Below are 14,649 nucleotides of genomic sequence, written 5' to 3' on the forward strand. Positions count from 1 at the left end.
AATAAGGAAAAATTTAGATATGTATGTTTTTCAATGTACATTGAAATAGACATTTGTACATGATTCTCCTAACTCTTGTCAAAATCATTGGATAATATATTTCATACATTAAATAAATGTATATGTATTTTAACTGCAATGCTATAGCTAATAGAAAATCTGAGAAGCCAAAAACACACATTTGGATAATTAATTTAATTACAGTATTTTTACATATATAGAAAAAGTATAAACTAAAGTGACCTAGTTCTATTATTCAAATGCAAAGCTAAAGAGGATTTTTTTTTCTTTTTTTAATTTAATTTTATTTTTAACTTTATAATATTGTATTGGTTTTGCCATATATCAACATGACTCTGCCACAGGTATACATGTGTTCCCCATCCTGAACCCTCTTCCCTTCCCGTACCATCCCTAAAGAGGATTTTTAAGACAAAGTATTGCACATAACTGGTCACTCTTCCTCCTCAAAACATTTTCTTTAGATTTTTCTGACATTTTGCTTTTCAGGTTCTCCTAGTTATTTAGTCAGAATTCCAGTTAATCTGATGTAATTGTTACTCCGTTGCACTCTGAACTCCTTTAGGTTTGTTCATGTCATTTTCATTACATTGAGGCTTATAGGCTATTTTGTTACTTGACTAACTCAATATCCTGCTATAACAGGCAATTAATGAAAATTTATAATGATGTCTATTCTTAAATAAAAGGGTGGAAGACCATGGAAAGTAATGAAATACTATATTTAATACCAAGTGTCTTTTCATTCTACTTGCGCCAGGGCTGGTGAATTTAGCTGTATAAAATGGGGACTACTGGCCAAAGTATATCTGGCAACGTAAACAGACTTTAAAAAAAAATACTTTAAAATTATTGATTTATTTGGCCATGCCCCGAGGCATGTGAAATCTTAGTTCCCCAGTCAAGGATCAAACCTATGCCCTTGCATTGGAATGGTGGAGTCTTAACCACTGGACAACCAGGGAAGTTCCCAGACATATTTTTTTTTAAGATGAAATTATGACACTCAAAAAAATTTAAAGTGGAACACACTTTAAAGTTCTTTATTATTTAATGTTATATCCACAGAGTGTCCTTCCACAAACAAAAGTCCTCATATATCCATAGAAAAGTATTATTTTGGCATTGCTATTCGTTACCTATAACTCACAAAATTATGAAATGCTTCTCAAAATATCAGAATGAGGTGACCTGGAAGTGTGTGCCTCGGACAATGCATAGATTCCACTGAAGCACAATTCTTTCATTACAAATGTAAGAGGAATAACATATAAGGAGATGTAATTAACTTTGACAGAGTAAAACAGATTTCTCAGAGGTTGCTCAGAGGTTACAACTTTTGAAGACACACTATTAGTATTTCTACATCCAAGGGTTAGAGAAAGGATGGATCGTGAAAAGAGGTTAGGAAATGTAATGATGACTTTGTCCATGTGTGTGTGCATGCTCAGTCACTAAGTCATGTCTGACTCTTTGTAACTCTATGGACTGTAGCCCACTAGGCTCTTCTGTCTATGAGATTTTACACGCAAGAATACTGGTGTGGGCTGCCATGCCGCCTCCCTGGAATCTTGCTGACCCAGGGATCGAACTCGTATCTCTTACGTCTCCTGCATTAGCAGGTGGGTTCTTTATCACTGAGCCACCTGGGAAGCCCCATGTATATGTTACCTGTCTATATGGTTCTGGTTTATAATTCTGATCATTCATATTTAACTTATTTGGATTATCAATTGGAGAAAATTGGAAAAGCATATCTAGGCTTCCCTGGTGGCTCAGCAGTAAAGAGTCTGCCTTTCAAGGTTGGTGACAGGGGTTTGATCCCAGGGTCAAGAAGATCCTCTGGAGAAGGAAATGGCAGTCTACTCCAGCATTCTTGAGTGGTAAATCCCATGGACAGAGGAGCCTGTATATCCTATTTGCTCTGTGAATAGATGACATGAGGGGATGACTAAGGCAATCACTTTAAGAATAAACTAGGATTGTACCTTCACATCAACCATTAGAAAATTCTCCCTTTGGCCTGTGTCCTAGAGCATATGCCTGGAAATTTACACCACCTCCTTTTCTTTGGAATTGTTGCCTCTGGTTTTGGCTTTCGTGGGTGTTTATCCCAATCAGTTAGATGGAATTAGTGCAGTTCTGAGTAAAAGTGAAGAGGCTGACTTCACATTTATTGTTTAATTGCCTTATGGCTCCTCATCCCTTTGGCTGTGGAAGTCTGGCCTGAAGATGCCAATAGGGAAAGGGAGATTACTTTCTCTCCAAATAACCCCATTTTCTCAATGACTATTGACATTATGAAGCTATTCAAGCTAACCAATTAAAAACATAAAAAGGCAATGAAGTTAGCTTACTAATACTTACAGCAATGTTCTTTCCAGAAGATTGAGAAGCTGACTTCTCAGTATGCTAAAGTGCAGTTCAGATAAGGAATATGTGGATACTGAAATCCATATGTACAGGAAGAGCAGAGTGTGTTGACTGGGGTCCTCATAGTACATACTTAGGATTATTTTAAAATTTTTAAATTATAGTCTGATGAAAGATAGTTATTTCTACTTAGCCACAATGTATCATCATTTCTAGTACATTTCATCTGCATTATTCATAGAGAATAGTGTATATCTGGATCTTCCCATTAGTATAATTCTTTATTTTAGTAAAGTAAGACTATTGATCAGTACCACTATAATAAAAATGCAACTATATAGTGCTATTTGAAGTTTGGCTACTTTTCCTAAGCAATACTGCATAAGATACATTTTTCCCTTCTTGTGCATTTGTATACACATTTTTGGTTTTTATTTTTTTTAACTACACTTACACAATAAGTATTTTAAAAATAATTGTCTCACTGTATGAAATTTGTTTTAATACTCTTCTTGGAAGAATAAAAGTACAATTTAGAAGTTTCTTTACTCTCACTGTGATGGTTCCATTCCTTGAAAGCTAGATATTACACAGAAAAAAAAAAGTCTAATGAAATGCTTGAAGATAACAATATGAGTTATTAGGATAATGTTGAATACAAACATAAAAAATGCATTAATGTTATATAAATCTAGTGTTTTTATTTCTTTCTGCTTCATTATAATTTTTACATTTTTGAAATTTGTTTTTCAAAGGATAGTCTTTAAAATTTTTTAAATTTAGATTCCTTCTTTTTTGGTTAGCAATGTCAGTAACATATAGTAATACATTTGAATACTTCTTTGTAATGCAGACATGTAAATATTGTGACCTTTACTGAATTAAGACTCCCCAAAGAGGGATATTCTCTTCTTAAGTCACAAGATATATTAACCATTAATGAATATCGTTCAGTCACTAACTTGAGTCCGACTCTTTAGGATCCTGTGGACTGCCACAGGCCAGTATACTTGCCCTTCACTATCTCCCAGAGTTAAGTTAAAAAAACAAACTCTACACTTAAGTATTAGGAGACTGTATTTTTGTTTAATATTATCCATCAAACAATAAAATATTTAAAATAATTATGAAAACAATTTTATGAATTGTCTTTTATTAGAAGAGGTCCTTATTCTATGAAAGAAAGAAAAGTAAATAAATGATCACATTGTCTTTATTTATTCAGTTCTTTGGAATGGGTTTTACGCTGATTTTATAAGTCATCTAAGGATGTATTTTATTTGATATGTTTCTATTTATTAAGGACTTTTCATTTGTTATATCAAATTTTGTCTCTTTTGTGAACAAAATGATAAAGCATGCATTATCTCTTCAACCATGGAGAAAATATTTTTATTTTAGGGCTTTGTTTTAAATTTTGTGGAAACTTTGGAACTGAATTAAAATATATCATGAAAATTAACTTATGATGGATTAAATAGAGAATTCTAGATAGAAAAAATTACTTCCAGAGATGTATGTGCTTACACCCAAGGAGGGTAAGGCACAAGGCCAATGAGATATCCCAGGAGTACTAAAACTTATGGGTTTCACAGGTGGCTCAGTGATAAAGAATCCACCTGCCAATGCAGGAGACATGGGTTTGATCCCTGGGTTGGGAAGATCTCCTGAGGAGGGAGTGACAACCCTCTCCAGTATTCTTACCTGGAAAATCCCAGAGAAGACAGAGCAGTCTGGCAGGCCACACTCTATAGGGTCACAAAGAATCAGACATGACTGAGCATGACCACACACTCTAAAGCCTAAAATACTAATTTGATCTCCCCCTTAGAAGCATAAATGTATATTCTAAGATCCTTTCCTTTTGAACTTCCAAAAGAATTGTTTATATGAGGAACAAAATTCTGCTCCCCATCTTTAGGAAGAAATGACAGTACAAATGGCCTCCTCCTCCTATGTAATAATCCTCTGGATTCATATTTTAAGGTCTTGCCTGCAGGACAAACTCTGGCCCATGAGGATAATCTCTTATCTTGTTTTTAATGTGTAGCCCTGCAAGGGAAAATCTGGCCTTGAAAAATAAGCAACATTATTGACTGTAAATAAATAAAGATCTTCTCTGCTGCAGAAACCATGTGTTTGCATTCAGGAAAACATTAATAAATACTGATATTAAAAATTTAACACACAGGCTTCCTAAACAGATCATTATTTTTATATCTAATGGTTGGGGAATGAATGCTTATTGCCCCTCAATTATTGTTGAATGCTTGTTGCCCTCAATCCACCAGTGTGATGGTATCAGAAGGTTGAGTCTTTGGTAGGCAATTAGATTCAATGAAGTCATAAGAGTGAAGCCCTCATGGATAGTATCACTGCCTGTATAAGATTCATCAGAGAACTTGTTTCTTCTGCTCTGATCTCTACCATTTGAGGATGCAGTAAGTCAACCATGTACACCATAAAAGGGCTCTCACCAAACATAGCTGTGCTAACATCATGATTTTCTTAATATGGTAGTAATTTTTTGGCATTTTGTTATAACAACCCAGACTAAGAAAATAATGGTTGACAAATCACTGACTGTCTAGAACTAACACCCAAAAAAGATGTCCTTTTCATCATAGGGCTCTGGAATGCAAAGTAGGAGGGCAAGTGATACCTGGAGTAACAGGCAAATTTGGCTTTGAAGTACAGAATGAAGCAAGCCAAAGGCTAACAGAGTTTTGCCAAGAGAGCACATTGGTCATAGCAAGCACCCTCTTCCAACAACACAAGAGACTACTCTACACATGGACATCACCAGATGGTCAACACCGAAATCAGGTTGATTATATTCTTTGCAGCCTAAGATGGAGAAGCTTTTTGCAATCAGCAAAAACAGGACTGGGAGCTGACTGTGGCTCAGATCATGAACTCCTTATTGCCAAATTCAGACTTATATTGAAGAAAGTTGGGAAAACCACTAGACCATTCAGGTACGACCTAAATCAAATCCCTTACAGTTATACAATGGAAATGACAAGTAGATTCAAGGGATTAGATCTGATAGAGTGCCTGAAGAACTATGGATGGAGGTCTGTGACATTGTACAGGAAGTAGTAATCAAGATCATCTCCAAGAAAAAGAAACGCAAAAAGGCAAAATGGTTTTCTGACAAGGCCTTACAAATAGCTGTGAAAAGAAGAGAAGGTAAAGGGAAAGGAGGAAAGGAAAAATATATCCATTTGAATGTAGAGTTCCATAGAATAGTAAGGAAAGATAAAAAAGCCTTCCTCTGTGATCATTGCAATGAAATAGAAGAAAACAATAGAATGGGAAAGACCAGAGATCTTGCAAGAAAACTAGAGATACTAAGGGAACATTTCATGCAAAGATGGGCACACTAAAGGACAGAAATGGTATGGACCTAACAGAAGCAGAAGATATTTAAGAAGAAGTGGCAGGAAAACACAGAAGAATTATACAAAAAAGTTCTTCATGACCCAGATACCCACGACAATGTGATCACTCACCTAGAGCCAGACATCCTGGAATGCGAAGTCAGGTGGGCCTTAGGAAGCATTACTAGGAACAAAGCTAGTGGAGGTGATGGAATTCCAGTTGAGCTACTTCAAATCCTAGAAGATGGTGCTGTCAAAGTGCTGCACTCAGTATTCCAGCAAATTTGGAAAGTTCAGCAGTGGCCACAGGACTGGAAAAGGTCAGTTTTCATTCCAATCCCTCAGGACAATGCCAAAGAATGTTCAAACTACTGCACAATTGCACTCATTTCACATGCTAGCCAAGTAATGCTCAAAATTCTCCAAGCCAGGTTTCAACGGTACATGAACCGAGAACTTCCAAATGTTCAAGCTGGATTTAGAAAAGATAGAGGAACCAGAGATCAAGTTGTCAATGTCCGTTGGATTAGAAAAAAAAACAAAAGAATTCCAGAGAAACAACTACTGCTTTACTGATTATGCCAAAGCCTTTGTGTAGATCACAACAAACTGTGGAAAATTCTTCAAGAGATGGGAATATCAGACAGCACCTGAACTGCCTCCTGAGAAATCTGTATGCAGATCATGAAGCAACAGTTAGAGAGAGAGAGAGTTATGTTTGTGTGTGTGTGTGTGTATACATATGCTGCTGCTGCTGCTGCTGAGTACATTGCTGCATATTGCCATGTGTTTATTTAACTTATAGGCAGAGTATATCATAGCTAGAATCAAGGTTGCCTGGAGAAATACCAACAACCTCAGATGTGCAGATAATACCATTTCAATGGCAGAAAGCAAAGAGGAAATAAAGAGTCTCTTGCTGAGGGTAAAAGAGGAATGTGAGAAAGCTGGCTTAAAACTCAACATTCAAAAAACAAAGATCATGGCATCCAGTCCCATCCCTTCATGGCAAATAGAAGGGGAAAAAGTGGAAACAGTGAAAGATTTTATTTTCTTGGGCTCCACATTCACTGTGGATGGTGACTGAAGCCATGAAATTAAGACACTTGCTCATTGGAAGGAAAGCTATGACAAACTTAATGTATTAAAAAGCAGAGACATCGCTTTGCTGACAAACGTCCCTATAATCAAACCTGTGTTTTTTCTAGTAGTCATGTATGGATATGAGAGTTGGACCAAAAAGAAGGCTGTGCATGGAAAAATATTTTCTCTTATGTTTCATCATTAGTTTAAATTTTTATTGTAGTTGCTTTATAATGTTGCGTTAGCTTCTATGGTACAGCTATATGTATTTGTTGTTGTTCAGTCACTAAATTGTGTACAACTCTTTTCAACCCCATGGACTGAAGCATGCCATGCTTCTCTGTCCTTCACTATCTCTTGGAGTTTGCTCAAACTCATGCCCACTGATTCAATGATGCCATCCAATCATCTCATCCTCTATCACCCGCTTCTTCTCTTGCCCTCAATCTGTCCCAGCACCAGGGTCTTTTCCAATGAGTTTGCTCTTCATATCAGGTGGCCAAACTATTGGAACTTCAGCTTCAACATCAGTCCTTCTAATGAATATTCAGGATTGATTTCCTTTAGGATGGACTGGTTGGATCTCCTTGCAGTCCATGGGATTCTGAAGAGTCTTCTCCAGCACCACAATTTGAAAGCATCAATTTTTCCATGCTCAGCCTTCTTTATGGTCCAACTCTCATAATCCATACATGACTACTAGGAAAAACACAGGTTTGATTATAGGGACCTTTGTCAGCAAAGTGATGTCTCTGCTTTTTAATAAACTAAGTTTGTCATAGCTTTCCTTCCAATGAGCAAGTGTCTTAATTTCATGGCTTCAGTCACCATCCAGCTATGATATACTCTGCCTATAAGTTAAATAAACATATGGCAATATGCAGCTATGTGTATGTATACACACCCACACCTACACACATCTCTCTCTCTCTCTCTCTCTCATCTATATACATATATATATATATATATATATATATAGGAGATACATACATATATATGTATGTCAATGACTACTTGTCCTTTTGCTTCAGAAATTGGCAAAAACAGCTGATGCTGGTGCCCACAGGATATCAAGGCATTGCAAAAGTTTGGGTGGAGGAAGAGTTGAATTCTAAATGTATTCTCTCGCCTGAGATTTGGTTTCTTGCATTTTCACTTCCCCCTTGCCATTCAGGGTAAATTATACCCAAAAAATAGCTTCAGCAAAAGCAGCTACTGCTAATAATTTGATGATGAAATCAAGACCAAAGGGGTTAACCTGATATGTGGAGGTGAAGGAGGAAGAGTATTAAGGTGAGGAAACATGTAGGTGGGATCAGATGGATTGGAGGGGTGCTCGGAGTTTTCCACTCTTCAAACTCATGGACCTATCTCATCATCAAAGTAACTTATTCAACCAAAAGAGCACAAACTCATAGACCAAAGCTAAATATCTAAAAAGCATACATTCATTAAACATACATAATACACTAAAGAACATATTCCACTAAAAGGTAGGTATTTGAAGAGAAAGACAAATAATTAAAAGTAAGATTATTTCTTAAGTGAAAGTCACTCAGTTGTGTCCAACACTTTGTGACCCAATGAATATACAGTCAATGAAATTCTCCAGGCCAGAATATTGGAGTGGGTAGCCTATCCCTTTTCCAGCGGATCTTCCTGAGGAAGATCAAATGGGGATCTCCTGCATTGCAGGCTGATTCTTTACCAGCTGAACTACAAGAGAAGCCCATTTCTTAAGGGTGTAGGTAAAATACTAGCAACATAAAACAAAAATTACAGTAAAAAAGACCCTAGGTTTCCAGTTTCTGGTTCCACACTGAAGCAGCTTAGAAGTTCCTCCTGCATTCCTAACAGCAAGCAAAAATTTGGACAGGCTGGAAAATCACCATTTCTTGGTTCTATGAGAGGGGAAACCACTGACCCCAAGATTGGAGAGATAGGGAGTCGTGAGTTCATAACAGACTCTCTAGCAGAAATTGTGTTGAGGGAACCAGAAGGAAAATATATCATAAGATTTAGAGCAGAAATCCATGAAACAGGGTTTGAAAACAGGAAATAAGTAGGAAAAAAATCAATAAAAGTAAAAGTTGGTTTTTTGAAAAGATCAATAAAATTGATTAGTCTCTAGCTAAACCAACCACCAAAAAAAAAAAAAAAGATGCCAATTACTAATATTAAAAATAAAAGATGGAACATTAGTACATACGTGATGGAAAATAAAGGATTATAAATCAATTCAAGCTGGAAATTTTAATAAAAGGTGGTAGCTGTGGCAGAAATTTATAAGTGAAGTAGACCAAAAAATTGGTTTTAATTTAAAAAATAAAGAGAGCCATTGAAGATCTGAGCAATGTAATCAATATAGTAATCAATATACTCAATTACTAAATGTGGAAGGAGCACTGTCATACACTGAATGTCTGTATTCCCCCAAAGTTGTATGCTGAAATTCTTAACACTAATGTGATGGTTCTAGGAGGTAGGGCTTTAGGAGATAATTCAATCACTCGGACCACATGAATAGGATTATCATTCTTTAAAAAAAAAAAAAACAGAGAACTTTCTTGCTGTCTTTCTGTCATTTGAGGGTACAGAAAGAAGATCTGCTGGAAACCAAGAAGAGGGCTCTCATCAGACCACCTCCAAATCTGTGCATGCCCTAATCTTGTATTTCTTAGCTGATAAGACCATGACAAGTAAATTTTTGTTTTTTAAGCCACCCATGGTTACATGCTCAGTTGCTGAGTTGTGTCTAACTCTTTGCAACCACATGGACTGTAGCCTGCCAGGCTCCTTTGTCCATGGGGTTTTCAGGCAAGAATACTGGAGTGGGTTGCCATTTCCTCCTCCAGGGGATCTTCCAGATGCAGGGACTGAACCTGTATCTCCTGCGTTGGCAGGTAGATTCTTTACCATTAGCACCATCTGGGAATCCTTGTTTAAGCCATCCAGTCCATAGTGTTATACCATGGCAGCCTGCATTGTTTAAAAGAAACCTTTCACCCCTGACACAGATAATCTTTTTTTCAAGCACATGTAATACATTAATAGTAAACATTAAATGAAGCATGCTACTGCTGCTACTGCTGCTAAGTCATGTCAGTCCTGTCCGACTCTCTGCGACCCCATAGATGGCAGCCCACCAGGCTACCCCGTCCCTGGGATTTTCCAGGCAAGAACACTGGAGTGGGTTGCCATTTCCTTCTCCAAAGCATGAAAATGAAAAGTGAAAGTGAAGTCGCCCAGTTGTGTCCCACTCTTAGCGACCCCATGGACTGTAGCCTACCAGGCTCCTCCATCCATGGGATTCTCCAGGCAAGAGTACTGGAGTGGGGTGCCATCACCTTCTCCAGATGAAGCATTACTTGATCCTAAAGGGGAAATAATGCTTTTGTTGTTGTTCAGTCACTAAGTTGTGTCTGACTCTTTGCCACATTATGGATTTCAGAATGCCAGGCTCCCCTGCCCTTCACTGTCTCCCAGAGTTTGCTCAGATGAATGTGCAAAGCATTTTATATAACTTTTTTTTCTTTCAAGTAATCTTTATTAAATGCTTAATATTTTATATTTCAATTGGAAATAGCACAGTGATATTCTTGCTGATATGAAATTCATTTTCTCAGTGATTTTATAAGATATCTTGAACTTTGTATTAGCATATGTATTTGAACTGTACAATGAAGGCAAGCTTTTATTCTGACAGAAACTAACTATGATATGCCTAATTAGTTTAACCATGATGACTGGCTTTCTTAATTGGGTTATGTGAAGGGATCAAATCATTATTAACAAATATTTCATTGGCAAATGTAAATTAGCATGAAAAGTATTCCAGCTTTCATTACCCTTTTTGAATACATAAGACTAAATACATGTCTCTAGGTGAAAACATAACAGATGTAATTAATAGTCAGCTGATAATATTTGGTAAATCATTTTTGGTTTACTTCCCAGAATTCGGGGCATGAATGATCTGTTGGCACACTAAGAATTTTGTTTTTTGTAAGTCAGTTGATTTTCAAATCTTTGCTTTCAACAAATTAAAGGGGAATCTTATTTGTCAGCTAATATCTTATAAAATAAATATATTAATTAATCACTATGCAACTTTTCCATGTAATTAAAAAATTCAAGTAACTCAGTGACAATCTATAATAAAATTAACATATTTTCATCTACTTATTTATATGAATAAAAATTTTAACCCTTAAAATTAATTTTTCTTTAAAAGGATAGTTAATTTCTGATGAAAGTTGATTCAGTCCGTCAATGTGTAATATTCGTTAATGGGTATATTAAGGGCAAGGATATCAATCTCATTCAGAGATATATTTTGATAAAAGTATACTCTTGTTAAATAAAATTTGTTGAATTATTATATATTTATGTGTTATAATGAATGTATTCTTTTGATCGATTACTGGTGATAATAGTTACAAGATAGCTGAATACAGAAAAAAATTGTAAAGTCTAACATCAAGTGGAAAATAGTCATTAAATTTCAACTTATATACTCTTTTGCATGAAATATAATAGAAGATGAATAATATTCTGATAGTGCATAGTTAGAAATTTGAGTCAAATGAAAAAAGGAGTGATGACAGCATGATAGTTTTTAGATTCCACTGACTTTGTTTAATAGTATCACAATGATTCCATTGTACTATTATAGTAAACTGATTTCACAGAGTGTAATAAAGCAACTCTATGTCTTTACTGACAGTTTTTCTCAGACGCTCTTTCCAAGATCAGCTCTATAGCAAATAGCCTTGGAAGATAGTATTTACTAGGGGGTATAGAGTTCACATTGCAGTCCAAGCGGTATGATTCCTCCATCCACGTATAGGTTGGACAGATTTTTAGGCCACACTGTCACCATTTCTCACTTGTGTGCACAGCACCCACCAGGGCCCACCATGGCATTGCCCACATAGGATTTACAAACTCGAAGCTTATGCTTTTTGCTCAGCCACAAATAATGAAGATTTTTGTCAATGACTCAGGAGGTTCACATGTTTTTGCAAGCCTCTATAAAACTGTGCCACGTTAAACTGTCAGCTTGCAGGTAAAGCAAAATCTTAGACTCTTTGCAGTTCTTGACAAATACATTGATAATACTTATAATAAATGAAAGTACATTCTTTACAATTATTTATTCACATGTGATCAAATATTTAGATCAACATATAAACATGTATGCTCAAATGTGAAGCATATAAATTTATTTTATTAATCTTATAACTTAAAACCTATAGGAAAGGAGGAATCTTATCTCTTTTGCTTTTATTTTCCCCTTTGCTACACCCCTAGTGGAGCTTCAACAGTAAAAAGAACTCACCTGCAATCCAGGAATGATCCCCTGGGAAGATCCCTTGGAGGAGGAAATGGCAACCCACTCCAGTGTTCATGCCTGGGTAATCCCATTCCAAATGAGCCTGGTGGGCTACTGTCCAGGGGGTCTCAAGAGCTGGACATGACTTAGCGATTAAACTAACCAACCAACATACCCCAAGTAGCTGCCTACATGGACAAAGTTGGTGTTTTAAAATTACGTTGAATCAATGAATACTTTAATCAGTCTTCAATTATATATATATATAAAATGGCAGTATGTTAAAGATTTAGAATTTAAATGGGAAAGATCATAGTTTGTTTTTGATTTTAAGATTTATTTACACAAAATGCATAAATTCATGTAAAATACACTGGCATGATAGACTAAACTTTTGTAGATCCTGTTTTTCAAGAACTTGCACAAAGCGCTAGCAGCCATTTCATTTAAGAAGATATTCTTCGGGTTTCAAAGATGTTGGAATGAATGTGACTAACTTGCTCAATGCGGAGAATCAGAGTTCACTTGACTGTATGATATGTGGCCAACCTGAAAATTTAACAGGGTTTCAGCACCTGTAAGAAGCAGGGACACAATTTTCACAGTGCTGTCAGCCACATACTTGGATTTTTTTTCCTAATGCTATTTAGTGAGGATATGGAAGAACTGCAAAGCTGTTTCAGTGCTCTCAAAACTTCAGAAAACATTGTCGGAAGTGTGAAAACTTCCAGGCACATTTGAAAACAGAACTGAATAATCAACTTTCAGGAAGTTAGTCAAAAAGATGATAAACACTGACAGAGTGAATAAATTGCAATGACGATGCTTATGAAATTATGACTCGAAAGAAAAATTTTTGTACTTGTTAGTGAGTCAAGTATATGTTAAAACTGGAATCAAACATGAATGTTATTTTAGAGTAATTTTTTATTATCGTAAGTAATAAATTACTTATTAATCTAGTAATTAAATACTAGATTTTTTGTTTTTAACTGGAGGATAATTGCTTTACACTGCTGTATTGGTATATAAGATGTTAGAATTATTATTTCTAAAGGATTTAACTTCCGGCATATCTTCAAAATAAGATATATTTAAACAAAATAATATTTATTTCTAAATTACAGGACGTATGCATTTCATAAACCATAAATAGATCTGCATATGTACTATTACAAAATCTCTTAAGAAATAGAAAATTAAAATTGGCAATTTGGGAAAAATCTATTCCCTCCTACTTTGTGAGAATATTATAAATAGGAATGTGTTCCTAAGTATTGTCAACAAAATAACTATGACAAAGTGCCAATTATCCAAAGAATAATACCAAGATTAAAAAAAAAAAAAGATTTCCTTTTTAAATGCAAGAAACTAGCTGAGGAATGCATAGAAAATTTTTATTGTTTGTTGAAAATATGATCACAATTTCTTTTCTATTTCTTCATTTATGCAAAATACAACCTTATCTAAAGTGAGGTGAATTTATTAATAGTTAATGTTGGGTATTTATCCAAAATGGTTTTCACAAAAATTTACTTGCATCACCATAAGCACTGAATATTTAGAGTCTATTTTCAATTTCATACAGTCTCAGGGTAGCATGACAGAAAACCTACTAATTGACTTGTTGAATATTGAATAAGAATTAGTATCTAAACTTTTAGAGTTTAAACGTCTCAGGAGTAAGTCTGACAATTCAAAAAAATAATTTACAAATATCTCTCATTTTGAATAAATTTCACTGTCTTGGTGTATTCTATGTCTTATACTTTATGTCTTGGGATTACAATGCAAGTAATAAAAATTAAAGGTATATTTAATAAAATCATCACATACTTTTGAAAATAATATTAAACTAACATTTTTCAAAGGTGTTTGGCTTTTTTCAGTTTATTTACAAATTTCAGTTGTAAAGTCATATCTAATAAATGAGACTCATACCATATTTTAAACTCATATCATAGCAAATGATTTCACTAAGTAGTATGATTCATTTACAGAATATTCATTAGCCCCAAACTGTTTTGTTTATAGAATGTAGGTATCATAAATGCTAGTTAAAACACACTCAAAATGTGTCCAATTTGTCTTGGTGGGTACTATTTGAAATGTGTATCTCTATACTGTTGTACAATTTTCCTCATTCAATACTAATAAGCAACTAGTACAACTCTAAATAACTAGAGAAGGAAATGGCAACCTACTCCAGTATTCTTTTTCTGGGAAATCCCATGGGCAAAGGAGCTTGATGCGCTACAGTCCATCGGGTTGCAAAGAGTTTTTTAAACAACTAAACACCACACACACCACAGTTCTAAATGAAATTCATAATTTATACCTATTCTGTTAAGTGTTAATGTATAATAACTGCTTCAACTTCCAAAAGGCAATTAAATATCAATTCAGTTTTTCAAAGGTAAGTTAATATCCAAACATCCAGAATATCCCAGTCCT

This window comes from Bos javanicus, chromosome 16, assembly GCF_032452875.1.
Source record: "Bos javanicus breed banteng chromosome 16, ARS-OSU_banteng_1.0, whole genome shotgun sequence".
Classification (NCBI taxonomy): Eukaryota; Metazoa; Chordata; class Mammalia; order Artiodactyla; family Bovidae; genus Bos; species Bos javanicus.